This window comes from Ruditapes philippinarum, unplaced genomic scaffold, assembly GCF_026571515.1.
Source record: "Ruditapes philippinarum isolate M1 unplaced genomic scaffold, ASM2657151v2 ctg5054_1_1_1_1, whole genome shotgun sequence".
Classification (NCBI taxonomy): Eukaryota; Metazoa; Mollusca; class Bivalvia; order Venerida; family Veneridae; genus Ruditapes; species Ruditapes philippinarum.
In genome coordinates, this window is record NW_026858390.1 from 77,012 (window position 1) to 89,343 (window position 12,332).

The 12,332-nt window shown below is 30.7% G+C and overlaps 1 protein-coding gene across 2 annotated transcripts in view; it reads left to right on the plus strand.

Annotated features, from left to right (window-relative positions):
* Positions 1-5,550: 5,550 nt before the first annotated feature.
* The window catches only part of LOC132753054 (uncharacterized), a 32,285-nt gene continuing 25,503 nt past the window's right edge, over positions 5,551-12,332 (plus strand). The window contains exon 1 of one of the 2 annotated variants that reach the window (XM_060743468.1): positions 5,551-5,787. The gene's annotated coding sequence lies outside the window, so the exon portion shown is untranslated. The remainder of the gene's footprint in view (positions 5,788-12,332) is intronic. The other variant, XM_060743466.1, reaches the window with a different exon arrangement.

Consider the following 12,332-nt stretch of genomic DNA (forward strand, 5'->3'; position numbering starts at 1 on the left):
TTATATACACAAAAACAAATCCACAGTACAGAAAACGACCATGCCACATGGAAATCTCACGGACATAATAATAGGCTACCGGCTTTGGACTTTAGTGTGTAAGGAAGACCCTCCAATCTCGTATAAATTCGAATCAGACAAGTGATGTTTAAACGGTTGGCTCGAGAAAAATGGTGTTTTTTTTCCGAAAATTTATACACTTTTTAAATTATACAGAAAGAATGCCACGCGACAATCTCACGAACATATTGATCGGATTTGGCCTTAATATGTCTAAGAAAAACCTTCAAAACTTCAAAAATCGAATGTGCAAAAGAATCAGACAAATGGTGTTAAAACGGTTGGCTCGAGAAAATTCTGCCTTTTCGATCATTTATATACACAAAGAGCAAATCGACAGTCCAGAAAACGATGTTATTGGGGAGTTTGAACAGACTATTATTATAAAACAAGTAAATAATAAATATGTACACAATAATGAGATTAATCTATTATTTATATGAATAAATAATATCAGACATAACAAATTCTTTTGTAAATATTTTTCAATGTCAATGCAAGTAACAATTGGAACAATGATAAAGATATGTTTTTCTTACCTTTTTCCTATTCCATTGAACAATAACAATGAAACATACATGTACATAAAAATTAGAATATATACCAATAGTATTATCCTTACAAATAAACAACAATATTCATTAAAGAGAATTTAGATTGTATAACTAACAAAATACGGTATTGATATTTGTTTTAACATATATCAGAAATGGAAATTAAGACTTGATATCGTCTGTTGTAATATGTTTAATAAAGAGAACTAACTATTTACTATCCTAAATTGAGTTATTCTTAATAGCATTGGTATCTTTTTCAATAAACTTACAAAGTTTGATAAGTTCATTTTTATTTTCACTATTAGAAAGCTCCTAAAATTTCACTGTGTTTTGGATTTTTATAAAAATATGACTTGATGAATTGTTTGTTTTTTTTGTTCAGAAAGGGTCAGTAACTTTACTCCAGAAAGAGATAATTCTTGTATCAATATCTGTTTGTATCGGTTTAATTCCTAATTCGCCGGATATCATATGAGATGGAGTAGATATTTTAAGATTAAGATTAAGTTTCATAAATTTAAGTTGTGTTTTTTCAATTATTTCATTGTTTCCAAAGCCCCAAACCTCACAGCCATAGAGTAGTATTGGTTTAATAGTTTTATTAAATATATCTATCTGTAAATCAAATGACAAGTTTAGAGCTCTTATTTTCCTTAAGAGAGAAAAGATTGCTTTATAGGCTTGTTCTACTATTTGCTATTTGGCTTTAATGAAACTTTTTGTTCTTGATAGATAGACACCTAAATATCTATAATATTGATCAGTGGTTTCAACAAGTTCAACTGATTTAAACTTGTTTTGATAAATATTACTCCTTGATCCAAATACAACTACCTTTGTTTTACTGGTGTTTACTGTTAATTTCCATTTATCATAATATTGTTCAAAGAGATTTAATGAGTTTTGTAGGTCATCACTACTTTCGCTTTGTAATATGGTATCATCTGCATATAATATTATAAAAAGTTTAAAATACCGATCAATGTTTTTTGGGGTTTTTTTTATTTTGTGAAGTGACATATAGTGCGACATGCATTAAAAATAATTAACATGTGTTACGAGGTACCGGATAAAATGTGTTAAATGTCACTTCCCAACAACCCATATCTTAACTTCTCAAAAATTGAAAAAAAAATATTTCAAATATATCTATGTGACTTAAAAGTTTCTGTTTGCATCACATTCAAATCGGAATAAGGATAAAATCGGACAAACTGACCACTAAAAATACCTGTTCTGACTTTTTTTACAGAATGATAATTAACCTCGATTTTATGTTATAAAATTTCTTTAGTTTTTATACAAACTATTTCAACAACAATTAAGTTGACTTTTCATTTGCTAATAGATATATTTCCACATCTTCTTTAAAACAAATTATCTCAATGGCAGGTCCATGATCGTAAATTCTTAAACAATTATCTTTTCCATGCCTTTTTATGGCATTCTTCGCCAGAAAGCTAAAAAGGCAGCTTTTCTGTTTTGTTAAAAGGTATTTTATATAATATTTTACCTTTTACCTTAAACTAACTCGGAATTGTCTATGAACTTCTACTATATTTTTATGTAGGGCGATGCTCTTTTTTGCCCCACACAGAATGAGCATGCGCGAGAAAATTGTACCTCCGGTCGATTTTTCATAGCAATGGACCGCGTCGTAAAAAGATCTATTCGAAATTCTTTTAATATTTTATAATAATAGATTTGCAAAAGGTTCCTTTAAATATTATGTTAGTCCACTCAATGTTTCAATTATAACAAAACTAATTATTTAAACGATAATGTCTGCAAAACAAGGTTATAATTTAAGTCTTGTGTATTTGAAATATAAGAATGTGACAAAGCAATTTAAAGAAAATTAAACATTTACAAGATTGATCACATATACCAATATATACCATATACCAAGAAAATCAATTGATTTTATTACAATTACTGGCAATTTATGTATAACACTCACATGTCTAGTTTAGATCTTAGTGACTTTTTAATTGATTGAAGTAATATGTCATCTAAAGTGTTTTGTAGCACCATGGAAGAAAAGACTATGGTCATAAATATCGCTCGTTGGATAAACAGTATTAATAATGTGTCTGGTCCAAGTAGAAATGTCGTAATAAACTAAGATCGTATAGAGTTTTCTAACAAGATTATCTAACAGATATGTATGTCTCTACAAGTAATATTCCTGCTAAACACAGATCAGCTCTAGCTAAATTCAGGTGTGGTGTTGCACCTATACGGGGTGATATGAAAATATGCCTGTTAATGCTAGACTATGTAATAGAAAGAGCATCGAAACAAGGGGCTATCTGATAAGTACGAGGGGGCGTAGCCCCCGAGTATTAATCAGATTGCCGAGTGTTTTGGTGTTCTTTCTCTTTTGTATCATAGTCAAACATAAAATCACGCTCCCTGCTGTCACAATATAAAGCCCCAGAAAAAAGGAACCAATGAACGAGCATCTGAAAATGACTTTTCTATCGCTTTCCCTTTCTCTTTCGTCCCAGCAAATATTAACCAATCAATAGGCATGCTCTCTGGAGTGCGGGTAACTAATACCTGCACTCCAGGTAACACACTGTGCATGTATATGTAATATAATTATGTTATAATGATATTGTTAGAGAAAGTGCCAAAACCTGTTTCTCAATTTTAAATATGAGATCGCATCTTCTATACAGTGATTTTTAGTGTAGACTGTTATTTTTAATTTTACAGGTATATTTGCTTAGTTTTCTACTATGTTACTTTAGTATTTTTTAATCTTTGCTATTTTTAAGCAAATGACCTAATACTATCTGATAATACCAATACACCCCGAAACATTCATGTTATTCATTAACAATATCCTATACATTCGACATGTTGTACCTAGTCACGTCCCTTCTAGTTATTTTCATGATCATGTCATGTAGATCTATATTCCTGCTTTCTATATACTGTACATTCTTGTTCTTACATGGCCACATCCCTAACAAACATGTATTTGGTCACGTCCTATACTTTATGTTCTTGTAATATTCTATACATTATGTTCTTACATTGCCATGTCCTTTAAAAAAATGAACTTGGTCGGGTCGTGTACATCGGTGTTCTTACTTGTAATACCCTGTCCGTTAATGTATTAACATTGCCACGTTCCTTACAAACATGCACTTGATAACGTCCTCTTACTTGTAATATCCTTTACAATCATATTCTTACATGATTATGTCCCTTACAAACATGTACTTGATCATATCATATATGTTCCTACTTGACATATCTTGTAGTTTCAGGTTCCTATTTGGTCACCTCCCTTATAAACATGTACATGTACCTCATTATGTCCTGTATATGCATGTTCTCACATCATACACTAAATTACACCCTATATATCCATGTTCTTACTTAAACTTATCCAGAACATGACTAGGGCATACTATATACAATTATAAATGTCCCATACAGATGGAAATATTATATATGTACTATAATGTGTGATTTTAATACTCCGTTATGTAATTATAATGATTTTACTTGTATTATGATATTACCATATACAAAGTCTCTTATAACTCTGAAAATAGTGACAAAATGCCCTTTTTGTGCCCCCATTTTACGGCAGGGCATTTAGATATACCGGTGTCCGTCCGTCCTTCCGTCCGTCCGTTCTCTTTTGTGTCGCACGTAACTCAAAAAGTATTTGACCTAGAGTCATACAACTTTACAGGCATCTTGACAAGCATGTGCAGTTGTGCACCTGGGTGTTTTCGTGTAGATTTATTTATTATTTTTAGAGTTATTGCCCTTGACTTAGTAAAAATTTGCAATTTTCAACTTGTGTCGCACATAACTCAAAAAGTATTTGACATAGAGTCATACAACTTTACAGGAATGTTGATCAGCATGTGCAGTTGTGCACCTGTGGTTTCGCTTGTGGATTTATTCTGTTTATATAGAGTTATTCTGTTAATATAGAGTTATTGCTATTGACTTGGTAAAAATTTGCAATTTTCAGCTTGTGTCGCATGTAGCTCAAAAAGTATTTAGCCTAGGGTCATGACACTTTACAGGAATGTTTATCAGATCAGCAAGCATGTATAGTTGTGCACCTTGGGTTTCGCTTGTGGATTTATCCAGTATTTGTAGAGTTATTGCCATTGGCTTAGTTAAAACCATTTCATTATGTTGTGTTATTTGTTCTTTGAGTGCTTGAGTTAGAATCAACCAACTTTACAGGAATAATTGCCCTTGACTAACAGTTGTAAAGATTTGCAATTTTCAATTTGTTCATGCATAGCTCAAAAAGTATTTGACTTGTAGGCCTGAAAGTTTACAAAAATGTTGGTCAGCATGTGTACTTATGCACCTTGGGGTTTGCTTGTGGATTTATTCAGTATTTGTTAAGTTCTTGCCCATTACTTAGTAAAAGATTTTTAGTTTTCAATTCGTGGCATATGTAGTCCAAACAATATTTTACCTAGAGTTATAAGATTGACAGATCAGTGGAGTGTGGGGCACCCGTTGCCTATGGTCTCATTTCTAGTTTAATAATGCTTTTTATTTATGATATGTTGTGTCACTGTATCAAATTGATGAAACTATAATAATGAATAAAATAAAACTAATCGGTTACAACCCCTCTTATTTTGTATCAATTAACATAAATTGCATGAGTCGTTAAAATTATGTGACGCCGACTGTCACTTATTCAACATGTCGACCCGCAACTTTTGTTGTCTTTTTTTGTGTTTGACCAAAAGCGAGCGATCCAAGTTCGAGCGAACGAAGTTTAACAGTATCAACCTTGTGCATACATTCTTTAAATGATTTTAACGCGCAAAACAGAAACATGATATTCATCATTAAATAACTATTGGTTTTCTTATTCAATCATACGTCATGTATAACGTCTATAAATAGACCATTTGATTTTGTTTTACCTTTAATTTTCATTGGCAAACAGGCAAGCCGAAGCGCGAATATAATAGTCAAAAACAAGGGAGGAAGTATATTGAACTACATTCTTTAGAAGAATATTGTTATAAGTTTTCTGTGATCAAATGCACCACTGAGATTTCATTTCAATATTTGAATTGAAAACATTTTAAAGATGAACTTTATGCACAATTTCGATACCAGTTGATTCAAATCGATGTAAACGGATTAAAGAAGATATTTTACCGTAAGTAATACATTTTAAAACGTCTGATAGTATCATAATTTTTTCTGTATTAGTTAACTGGTGTAGTGTTCTTATTTGTAGTGCAATTTCACATTTAATCAGACATTATCTTGTTCATGGAATAACCGATGTCATGTTTCGTTTGGTTTTCTTTATTGTGATATTCAAATGCATTTTTTCCGGTCACTTTCGGTTACTAAAGATAGACATAATCAAAGCACACAATTTTAGGAAAAGTGAAAATAAACTGAGTGAAAGAAAAGTTATGTCTATAACTATTTTAGGAAGTATCTAGATGTGTCCAAACGAATGCCAAAATCAAACAGTACATCAAATCCTACATGCGTTAAAAGGCTTTTGGTTCAAATCTCGCGATGGAATTTAATACTGGAAATTTACTTTTTGACTTACAAATATTTAAAAAAAAACACAACCACAAGATTTGTTACAGAAACTTGGTACCAATTTAGTTGTTAATCTAGAGAGATAGGGGTCCCTTCTTTTTCTATATATAGAAGCCACTTTGCTTTTTATGTATCCATTTTTAATGTATACACGCTAGCAGACAATATATAACAAAAGAAAGCCGAACCTAACCTTACAAAACTGTTATAAAGATTATTACGGGGCCTTTATCCCCTTGATCAATACATATGTTAAAAAGAGCACGTTAAGTCGAAGCTGTTTTTATATAGTTCTTTATCTTTTCAATGTATAAAAGGAGCTACAGTTTGTACGAAGAGCATTTTTCATTCTTTCATTTATTTACTAATTCACTCAGATCATGCAAACATGACAACATGGGGTAATAAAACAATCACATGTACAACTTTAGCTAGATCGTTTAGTGATTTGATTAAATGATAGCTAGCCATTCATGTATTTTAAACGGGTTTATGTTAACTAACTTATCTTATGTCCCAGGTTAGATCTGTAATGATATCAATCCGCGAATGCACTCAACCTGGCAAAATATTATTTTTTGTCGGGCAGCCTAAACAAATGATTATTGAAATTATAAGCCATCAAGCGCTAATACATGCATTAAAAATTATTTAACAGGGTCGTCTTTATGCACATTTCTGAAAAAATACTTTGCTTAATACCAGGAATCTCTTAGATAGATAATAATTACATCGACAACGCTTCTGGCGTAAAAAAAAAAATAAAACGAATGGTAGTAACTTTAGCAAATCAGCGATCAAATTATCAAATCATTTACATACAGGCGAACGAAATTAATACATGACCTTTTTAAACAAAGGAAAACATACATTGCAGACCGGCAGCCAAACATATTTTCCAGACAAGGGCTTAATCTATATGTTTCAGGACTTTACACCTCCTGTACATAATAAATGAGGCTTCAGTATCAGACAGTATCAAAATAACATGATATATAAATTGTTAACATAAATATTGCGGGAGAGTCAGTATTACAACGAATACTTCAATATAGTTCTCCACAACATAAAATTTATACAATTTTTGGCTCATTTGAATCTTAATATATTTTCTATAATAAAGAAACAAAGTCTTTTTTTGTTATCTGGAAGGTTAACATCAGTGTTCATAAGAAGATCAATAGAATGTATAGTATGTTTCTTTAAATAGTTAGGATTCGAAAAAACGTTTCCTGCTGTTATCAAAGCACGGACACTCAAAAATATAATGAAATTCATCACCAATGGATCTATTAAGTTCGATGTTATTCAAACTTCCGGTTTCTACTGGCAATTTGTAATTTATTGTTCTATATTTTTTTCATGTATTGTAAAAGAATTGATGGAGTTTTTACAAGATGTGTTTAAAAAAATATGTTTAGATAATCTATAATTTGTGCATTTACTTGAATTCTCAATACCAGAATACCACTCATATAAAAATAAATCTGATAATTTTTGTTTGACTGACATTGTTAACCATTTATGGTTATGAAATTCATGGTAATTCCAAAAGCTGTAAAGTCCACATTCATACAAAATATTCTGAACAAATTTTATCCACTGATCTTAATCTAGATACAGACCGGGAGTTATTCAAATTATTTAACAAAATACGATATATCAAACACGGTAAATTGTTCTGTCATGGTATGATTAAGTCAGACAAATATGATATAATTCTACATTTAATTTCAATAGATAGTGGATTAACAGCAGTTTCACCGTACACCATACAATTTAGTGTACTTGACTTTAAACCTAGAATATATTTAAAAAAAGTTAATATGTACTCTTTTAATACAATCAATATTACCAAAAACCCATATCTTACATCTGTACAGTAGGACAGGTTTACAATTTTGTTAAATAACTCTATTTGCATGTCTACTGGTGATTGTAATTTTTTACGTTTTTTATAAGGCTATACATAGCTTTGGACCCCCTCTTTCACGATCGATAATTTTGCTTTGAAAAAGGAACAACTTCTACTGAATAGAATACCAAGATACTTATACTCGTCTACAATTTCTAAAAGTTCATTTCCTTAAGTAAAATTATATGGCATGCGTCGTCCACTTGTAAAAACCAAAAGTTTAGTTTTTGTTGTATTGAGCGTAAGTTTCCAGTTATCACAATAGTTTTTATAAATATTTAAACCATGTTGTAAGTCATCTTTTGTTTCAGCAAAACTTACAGTGCCATCTGCGTACAACAAAAAGAACAGTTTAACATAGTTAAAAGCACTGTCCTCTAAATCATGACTGTTACATGTTACACTAGAAACAAAGAAGGGTATCTTTTTTTTCCCGAAAAACATCATTATAGGCAAAGCTTAAATGTAAATCGATCACGCTTAAAGGTATTAACACATTCAATATTAATGTGTTATTTATCTTTAGAATAATCTAATAACGATTTCGACGAGTCTTCACCTATCCCAGATTCCAAAACAAAAATTGCGGGTTTGCGTCAGACAAATAACCATTCTTTTAGAGTAAACTCTGAAATTTTTATTTTAAAAACGAATCGATTTTAACAGCCAATCTGAATATTTATTTTAAGATCAATGAAAAGCTAACACGTTACCTTCAAAGATAATTTTAAGTATATACCACTTATAAGTCACAAAGTTATAACCACTTCAATGGCATTGGTCCAAACTATTTCGCATGTAGACCTTTTTACGTTACAACATTTCCATAGTAATAGCAGTTCGCGCATGCGCATTCTGCGTAGGGCAAAAGGGATAACAAAAGAATAGACTATATCAGTTATAAACAACTTCAGTAAACCAGAAAGGTTAACCATTAGTTTAAAATAGTTTATACTGATAAATAACCGTAAAAAGTGTACGAAGGTTTGCTAGTTGCATCTTTTAACGCACTTAACTCCTAAATTAGAGGTCGTGAAATTTATTGGCAATCTTCTCTTTATAGTCTCATACCTAAGGACAATAATAAACACGATTTCAAGTTTAATATTTCACATTGAGAACAGTAACTAATTTTGAAATTACTTAAAATGGAAAATACTTTAAAGTTAATTGATATTTAGCTAATAATTCAATTTTAACAAAGCGCATGTGCACAATTTCTGTGCGTGCGTGCGTGCGTGTGTGTGTGTGTAATCAAGTGAACTGAAAACATAAAGGATCAAGTATTCTGAATTTTTTCAGAATGATAATTAACCTCGATTTCATTTGTTCTATAAATCTTTTGATTTAAAAAAATGATCCATTTCAACAAACAATTAAGATTACCTCTTATCTTGCTAATACATTTAATATCCACATTTTTGCAACATTAATCTAAATATGTCAATTTTGTGATCAAAGCAGGGGGGGGGGGATTCTTAAAAAAATCAACTTTTCCGGCAATCTTGGCCTCAAAGCCATAAAAGTCATCTTTTTGTATTTGTAAAAAGCTTTTTTTATTTTATTTTATACTTTTTACTTTGAATAACTCGGAAATGTTTATGAACTTTCTACTACATTTCAATGTGGGCGATGCTCTTTTGTTCTACACAAAGTGCGCATGCGCGAGACAATACTACACTTGTTTGAGTTTTCATAGTCGTAAAAAGGATTTTAGCCTGTCATACATTATCAAGAACTCTGAATCTTATCCGATGCTTTAAATTCATAAGTCTTTAATTAAGAGTCATTGTTTGTAAAACATATTGCCTCTAACATGCAATTTAAGTTTCATAAACTGTTAATTTACCATGAACTTTTCGACGGAAATTGTCAGATTCATAGTTAACTCATAACTAACTAGTTAATTAAGAGGATAACTAGTTATGTTACTAGTTAACCTCTTAACTATCTAGTTAGTTAAGAGGTTAACTAGTTACGTAACTAGTAAACCTCGTAATTAACTAGTAAGTTAAGTGATTCACTAGTTAATTCAGAGGTAAACTAGTTACGTAACTACGTAACTAATTAACCACTTAGCTAACTAGTTAAGAAAGAGGTTTACTAGCTACGTAACTACGTAACTAGTTAACCACTTAGCTAACTAGTTAAGAAAGAGGTTAACTAGTTACGTTACTACGTAACTAGTTAACCTCTTAATTAACTAGTTAGTAAAGTGATTACCTAGTTACGTAACTAGTTAACCTCTTAATTAACTAGTTAGTTAAGAAGTTAACTAGTTACTTTACTAGTTAACCTCTTAGTTAACTGGTTAGTGAAGAGGTTAACTAGTTGCGTAACAAGTTAACCTCTGTATATAAAGCTGGTAAACTAATAAAAGGATGGCAGTTGTAGGCATTAACATGCATTTATTTCCCGTTATGATCTTTCATTAATTGAAAAAGTTAACTAGTTACGTAACAAGTTAACCACATAACTAACTAGTTAATTAAGAGGTTAACCAGTTACTTAATCTCTTAATTAACTAGTTAGTTATATGGTTAACTCGTGGCAGAAATATGACACCAAACTTAACAAATCGAAGCGTTTATTATAACATTTAAATAATGGTTATCAATTAAATGCAATCAGATAAGGCTACTTATATTACCGAAAGGTATAATTTGTATTAGAAATTAGAAAATTGCACGTGTTTGATTATATCGCGCCGAAATAACAACGGTCATGTGTACGAAATTATATTTAATCATATATAACATATTTGAATTATGTATAGTATAATTCTATTTTCTCCAAAATCAATTTTGTGTCTACATGTGTCTTCAGCTAAAGGTTTATGCAAACTTTCTAAATGTTTTGATGTTAAACAAGATCCCGGAAAATGTATAAACCGTCTGCGACAGTAAAGCCATGATAATCGCACGCATGGTTTTATACTAGAATTGATAATATTGTTTTCCAAAATGAATTGTGTCAAATAATTGTGCACAATTGTAGTTTTGAGTTCGAAAAACCATGTTCATAGCCTGAGATCTTCATAATCTGAGCTCTCTAAGCACCACATAACTTGGATTTACGTTTCTTCATGAATATCCACTTTTATTTTTCTATTTTGTAAAAAAATGTAATAATTGTAGAACTTGCACAACCCATTATATCATAATGGTACGGCCGATTAATGTAAATTATTCCTAGATTAACGAGAGGTAATTGAATTTAGAAAAATAGTACATTTATTTACCATGCAAGTTTTACAACACAGCCAACGTATACATTTCGTGTACTATTCCTTTAAGCGATTTGTTTTTCTTATAACGAATATCACACTCTGTGTGTGGGTGACATTAAGCCTTCCATATAATTTAAACAGACAGGTTATTTATTTTATCTATTACTACACATGCATATGATACGGATACAGACATACAAATAGGAAAATGGGCAATCACGATAATTAAAGATCCTGTATGTTGTGATCAAAGTGGTAAGCCACACTTAGTGAAATTATATAAATATACATAATTATGCAAATAAAAAAAATTCAAACATCGAAGAATATGTAAAATATGTACTGCAAATATTTGTGCATATTATATGTAACTATTAAAATATATGCATTCATTTCTTATTGTAAAATTTGACTTAAACTTTACAGAATATCAATTTTTATTACCTCCCTTTATTTACATGAAATGTTAAATTCGGTAATATCTTTATAAATAATGCTTTTTGGAACCTACAATATTGATACATCTTAATTTGAGCATCATATTTATGATTTAAAACCATGAAAAAATTGTGTTACAGGATCTTTAAAGCTAAACATTCAACATTCTGTTTCTCATAGCCAGAGTTGCTTAAGTTTAAAGTCACATGCTAATCTTTTTTCACTGTCAAGGATTTTTGTCAAAACACTGACTGTTATTATGGTGATTGAACAGCAATTGAAACATATGGAACATTCAATATATAAGAAATGCTTAAAAAATAAACACTGCCCCATTCTGTTTTATTAATTGAACATTACCGATAAATACCGAAGGATATTCAAAGATATTATTCAAGCAACGTTAACTATGTAACTGAAAACAAATATGAGAATTTAAATTTTACCTGTGTTCAATGCTTTAACAATTTATAAAGTGGTTCTGTTCTGGTTAAGACGCGAAACCACGCATGTGATTATTATGCGGCGGCGTAATAAAGACACGGTTGTGGGAAGTGCC